The following is a 6,752-nucleotide window of genomic DNA, read 5'->3' on the forward strand; positions in this document are numbered from 1 at the left end:
AGCTGTTGGCTGCTTAGTGGGGTCTCTTGCTCCTTCCTGCATCTTTGTGCTGCATCCAGCTCTGAGACGCAGCAATACTGATCATCTTCTCACTAAAATGGAAATTTTGCCTGGTGGAGTAGGTGGATCTCCCTCCCTGCGGACCTGGACCAGCTCAGTATCTGCCAGGCAGAGTTCCTCTTGCATTTGTGCCTCATCTGTGTGTTCCTGGGCTTTTCTCTCAGAAGGTATGGGATACTCTGCTGGCTCCCTTGCTAATTCATGAGTTAAGCGGCATCTCAGGCATCTGAGTCATGAGACACTCTTTAAAGTCCATTTTATAGACTATCCTGTGAGCCTGTTGGGTACCTAGGCACAGCATGCCACCACAGTGTCACCTGACCTGCATTCACACCCTCTATCCCCTGCTCCTGCTCCTTGCTTCACACCCTTCCCTTCTCTTTGGCCAGGCCTGATGCCTAACCTTGGGTACACGTGGGGGCCTCAGCAAACCCCAGCTGGCCTGGCAGATGACAACTTCTAATAGTTAACCTGGTGTAGGTTGCTGGGTGGGAGTTTGGTGGCTGGGCTCTGAATGCATCCACACGCCCACCAGGGTCTGGGATAGAACTTCCCAGAGGAAGAGCATGTTATTTCAAGGACAAGTGTTCGGTGGTTGGTCTGGGAGTGTGCAGTAGGGGCACGTGCTCTCTGTGTGTGATACTTCATCTCATACACGCCCACCCTGTGATATGTCCATTCTCGCGTGAGAAGAGAGTTTTGCTCCAAGGAACCAATGTTCAAATGCATGTGGGGATTAGGATTGTATCCCCAGGGAAACTCTGAAGGTTGGAGGTCCCCAGAAATCCCTGCTCACTCCTGGCACAGAGGCCCATGTAGAGCAGGTGCAGTGAACTGGTGGTGAATGTCTGAGGGAAAATCTGGGTGGGCTTGTGTGTGTATGTGTGGCGTCTGTGCATGAGGACTGCAGGCCAGTGTGGATGCACACAAGCATGGGGTGTGGACTTTCATGGGCCTTGAGGTGTGATCCAGCTAGGTCATGCCTGTGTGCATGCTGGTGAACTCAAGTTCCTGCGTGAGGTCAAGAGAGGTGTACTCCTCACATGGGTGGGTGCCCCCAGAGGATCAGTGGGAATGTGCATGGGTGGGGCTGGGGATCTGTGGCCCTTGAGATCTGCGGTGGACTCCCAGTCCTGTCAAGATTCTGGTGTCCCTCTTTGAGTCTCTTTCCTCATCCATATTGTGTATGTGACTTCCGTACCTCCCATATCATGTCATCTAGATGACATACATATACATTAATGTTCACTATTGGTTATAGTTAATAGATTGTTTGAAAGTCCCTGTGCATCCATCCATCCATTCATCCATCCATCCATCCTCTCTTTTATCCACCCATCTATCCACCGATCCATCCATTCACTTATACATTCATCCATCCATTTATCCATCAATCTATCCATCCATCCATCATCTACCCACCTATCCATTCAACAAATTTTAATTAGTTGGAAATCTCTACTAATCTGGCAGCACTGCTAGGAGGGCAGTGACAAAGGAGACAAAGTCTCAGAGTCTTGTGGAGCAGTTGGTATGAGCTAGTTTACTTCATCAAGAATAACTCCAGCTTTCCAAGGGAACTGAGTGCCTAATGGCAGACAAGGTTAAATGACAGGGAGGGCTTCCCTGATGAAGTGGCACTCTCCCTGGAATCCAAAGGATGAATTATCTGTAAGGGAATGAACAGGAGGAGGGAAATATAAGGTGGCCACTGTGGGTAGTATGTGCAAGAGTCCTGTGGTGAGCAGAAGCCTTCTGAGCCAGCCCTGAGAGGAAGACGCTACATTATGGGTGGAGGGAGGAGAGGAAGGGAGAAAGCAGGTGTTCAGGGATTGGCAGACATTGGTCTTGTGACTGCAGAGAATTTTGGTCTTTATTCTAGGATTCTAGAAGCCATGGAAGGATGAGACAGGCTCAGACCCAGGTTTTTGAGAACTCTCCCTGACTATCCTAGACCTGGGTTGGACAGTGGCATCATGATGGGGACACACACAGCCAATGCTTCCAGGTCAACTTGCCTGCCAGGGCACTCCCAGGTCATGGCTGCAGCCAGCACAGCCTGTTGACAGACAGGGAGCCCAGGGCCCCACTGAACCCCAAGCTGTTGGGTTCATTTACATGATCCCAGCCTAATTCTAATTCAGGATATGCAAATATATGCAAACCAGAATCCAGGAGAGTCAAAAATATTAGAGTGCATTAGTATCCCCCACAGGAATATTGTCTCATGCAAACAACGTGCAGGGGCCTTTTGAGCATGTAGGGCCAGAGGCAGCCCCCAGGGCTCTAGTGAGGTCAGTCTCCTGGCTTTTGTTCTGTGGGTTTGGGTCCTTGGCCAGGCCCCCACTGGGAAGAGGTACTAGGGTGGATGGAGGACCCTGGAGGCCTGCTGTCCAGGCCATGTAGAGTCCCTAGGATGGGAATGCCTGCCTCCATGGTGACCCTGCCCAGTTCTGGCCTCCACCCTCTGACCCTCCCATCTCCATCCTTCCCCTCCTCCTGTAGTCTACCCTGTCTCTCCTCTCTCTCTCTCTCTCTCTCTCTCTCTCTCTCTCTCTCTCTCTCTCTCTCTCTCTCTCTCTCTTTCTCTCCAGGCTTGCCTCCCTCTTCATGTCCCCTGGTCTTCCTCTCCCCTACCTTCATCCAGTTCCTGTCTCCTGGCCTCTCTGCCTGCCCTCCTGGATCTGGTCCCTGAGAATCTGTCCCTCCATGTGTCTGACTCTGACTTTCTTCTGAGTCTCCAGCTCCAGCTCTCAGCCCCTCTTTGCCTTTTCTGTCCATCTGGGTCCTTTTTCCGTTTCTCTGATTTTCTGCCTCTTCCTGCCTCTGTGTCTTTCAGGACTTGCTTTTCCCTCTGCACCTGTAGCTCAGCTCTGGGGACCCACCCTGCATTCTACTCTTCTTTTTTTTCACAATAGATGGCAGTGTTCTTTTATTTTTCTCTTAAATTTTCAATAAAAGTACAAATATAAGCATGGTAAAAAATGCATGTAGTGTAGAGTGACCTCAAATAATAAGTAAATATCCTTTTCCTGTAACATGGCAGAACTGATATCTTCAAGTTCCTGTAAGAGTCATGTGAGTATCATGCCAACTAAGTCTTCTCAGGCCTTTGGAACATTGTGACTGTCTCCTGTAGCACCTCTGCTACAGAGGAAACATGCAGTCTTCTCCTTCGAAAAGAAAATTTAAAGGGCAACATGCACACACTGCTCAGAGACAGCAAAATCCAGGTAGCACCTCAGACACCACTGGGTCAGGTTGTGGCTCCTGAGAGTCCCAGGTAACCTCCAGAGATACTGTTGCAGGAGCTCAGCCAAGTCCTTCCTCAATGCACCGTTCCTCCTGGCCAGCTGCAAATCCCTGGGGAAGAGTGACTCGCCCAGCGTGGAAGGAGAGGAGGTGGGCACCCTCAAAGTGGTGAACTAAGGATGTCTCTGCCTCCTCCTGAAGGCCAACAAGGGCCTGGGCTGGCCAATTGAAGTGCACTCTGCTGTGAGTTCCAGATCTATTTGTCTTGTCAGGTAGCCGAAGGGTGCTTCCTTAAAAGAGGTCTGTGCTCTTCTGCAGCATTTTGACCTGCTTCAGCCAGACATTTCTCCACCGCTGCGAGGAATAACCTAGGGAGGCTCCCGCCGCAGGGTATGGGGGTGTGGGAGATGGACTCGCGGGGCGGCTCGTTGCAGCCTTGGGCTTGCAGCTCCGGTGGCTCAGGTCCATGGTGGGCCGCCAATTTTTCTGTTCTGTCTCTTTTTCTCTGCTGCCATGGCCTTCATGCTGTGTCTCTGTCCCTTTATTTATGTCTTCCCCCTCTTTGTAGCACAGGTCACACACAGTCGCCCCCTGCGCCTGTGAGCACCAGGGGCTGTTGGACTCATGGGGAGAAGCACACACCCCTCCGCACCTTCACTGTCCAGTGGGCACCTGGCCTTCTGAGTGCAGCCATATGAAGAGCCCCCTCTAGTCCATCTGTGGGCTCTGAGGAGGTGGTGGGCCTTCCCAGCACTGCAAGCCCAGTCTGGCCTTGCTTGCTTGGGATGGTCTAGCCTGGGGTGTGGAGCAGGGAGGTTGGGATCTGGCCTGCTCCCCTGTAGCAGGATCATACCCAGATGCAGATACATCCTGGCTGGGTGATGTCTGCAAAAGATTTCCACTCAGCCATGGTTTCCACCTCTGGGAAATGGGTCTATACCAGTGTCGAAGTGTTGGACTTGCTTTGAACCAGGCTTGTGGTGCTAAGATGATTTGCTTTTTGTGTTGTACTTGGTGAATATTGTTGACTCCTACATTTATTCTTGTCATCTCTCCTGTATTTCCACTTAAAATCTGTGCCTGGGTTTCCTCATCTGGAAAACGGGGAGAATACCACCGATGACACTGGGTGGTAGTATAAAGTGGGTGAACTTCATTATGGTTGATTCTTGGAATGTCCCCCAGGAGCTCATGGGTTGAAGGCTTTGCAATGTCCAGGCTTTGGGGAAGGGAGAGGACCAGGAGGGTTTTGACATCCTGGATGAATCCACTGGATGGATTAATGATTTGACTGGATGACTAGGGGGTGGGAATTTGCTGGAGAAAGTGGGTCACTGGGTGGTGATCTGGAGGGTTTCATCTCCCTGGCTCCTTCCTCTCTCTCTCTGCTTGCCAGCTGCCATGAGCTGGCAACTTTCTTTGTCACAACCTTCTACCCATGATCTTCCTCACCTATGCCCTGAAGCAATGGAACCAGCTGTGAGCCAAAATAAATCTTTCCTTCTTCATTTTGTTCATGTCAGTTATTTTTGTCTCAGTGGAGAAGCACTGAATAACATAATGTAGTTGAAGACTTGGGGTGTAAACCACTTTCCTTCTTTCTCAGACTAACTGTAGGGTTGTGGCAGGGCCCACCAGTCCCTCTCTGTGCCTCAGCTTCCTTGTCTGGAATAAGATCAGCAAGAGCACCCACTGAGGTCTCTTGGTCAAGGTTGACTGGAGGGGACTTCCCAGGGTAACTGCAAGTCAGTGGTGACTCCACAGTGCCAAGGGTGTACCTGACCTCTCCAACACTGCTGGAGGCCCCAGATTCTTTATGCAAATGTAGCAAAGTCCACAATCAAAGAAATCTACTCAGGGACACATGGCCATGACAGGAGAATAAAGACCAGAGCTCCTGTGCTAGGTGACCCTTGGGGCAGTTTATCTCTCTCTGAGTCTTTCTTTTCTCACCAAATCAGACCACCCTGGATGCTTCTGGTGGCAGTTGCATCCTCTGTTTCTGTGACCATTCCAGGGCTATATCTGCCTGGTAGTTCACAGCTTTACAGAGTGCCTACTCTGCTATATACACAGGATAAACAATAGTGACAACTCAATAATGGTAGTTTCCAATTGTGGAAGTTTCTTCTAGGTCAGGCCTTGTGCACTGCACGTGCTCAGTACCAGCTGTACACTGGAGAAAGGACAGCCTCTTCAACAAATGGTGGTGGGAGGACTCTACATCTTTGCTGGCAATTGGTACGATTAGTTTCTTTGTTGTTGTTTTCTGTTTTCTGTTTTCATTTTAGCCTTTCTAATGTCTACAGATACCTAATTGCTGTTCAATTTTGCAATACTCAAAATGCAAATGAGATTGAGTTAATTTCCTATACTTATGACTTGGCCCTTTTTGTTAGGTGTCTGTTCCAAATGTGTACCTTTTATAAAATTGATTTCTAAATGTTTGACTTTGAAAAAGTTATTTACATAGTTGTAGAAACTATTCTCTCTTCAATTAATTGATTTTATCACATATCACTTTTCCTTTCTGTGATTCTCTTTCCAAGATCTCTATTCTATTCCAAAGATTCATGTGTTTTTTCTTTGACTGAGATCATTCTCTATTTAGCTCTATATAGCTTAATAGCAAGTCTCCAAATAGGGCAAAAACCCAACTTTACTTTTTATTTCAGTATTATATTGGTTAATGTAGAATGTTTGCCATTCCACATAAACTTTAGAATTAATTTCTCAGTATCTAAAGAATATTATGCTGAGATTTTATTTGAGAATCCATTGACTCTGTGGATCAAGTTGGCAAAAACTGACGTCTTAGCATTATCGAATCTTCTAATTCATGCTCATGTATTCTCTCTCCAGAACTTTGTGGTTTTCTGCATCATCTTTATACACACACACACACACACACACACACACACACACACACATTTTTACTCAGGTGCAACATTCATCTGCTTGATGTTAGTATGAATGGTATTATTTTATTTCAAATGATGTTCATTAGTAGTATATATTGAAAATGATGACTTTTGTACTTAAACTTTTTCTTGAAAACTTTCTATGATTTCTAATTGGTTCCAATGTTTTATTAAGTCATTTGTATTTTCATCAAAATTGTCATTTACAATTTTAAACAGCTTTTATTGTTTTCCTCTATTTGTGTTTTTTCCTTTCTGTGTTTTGTCTTACTAAGTAGTTGTGACTTTCAGTACAATTTTCAGTAATAGTAGGAGAGGGACATCCTTTCATTATGGAATTTTAGAAATAATTTGTCCAGTTTCTCACTATTTGCTATGACTTGAGTTGTAGATATTCCCCTTCTATTGCTAGCAACCTGAGAAATTTTAGCGTGAATTAGGGCTACATTTGGTAAAATAATTTTTAAAAACTCTATTGATACAAGCATGTGATTTTTTCTTTAACCTCATGAAATCCCT

This window comes from Sciurus carolinensis, unplaced genomic scaffold, assembly GCF_902686445.1.
Source record: "Sciurus carolinensis unplaced genomic scaffold, mSciCar1.2, whole genome shotgun sequence".
Taxonomy (NCBI): Eukaryota; Metazoa; Chordata; class Mammalia; order Rodentia; family Sciuridae; genus Sciurus; species Sciurus carolinensis.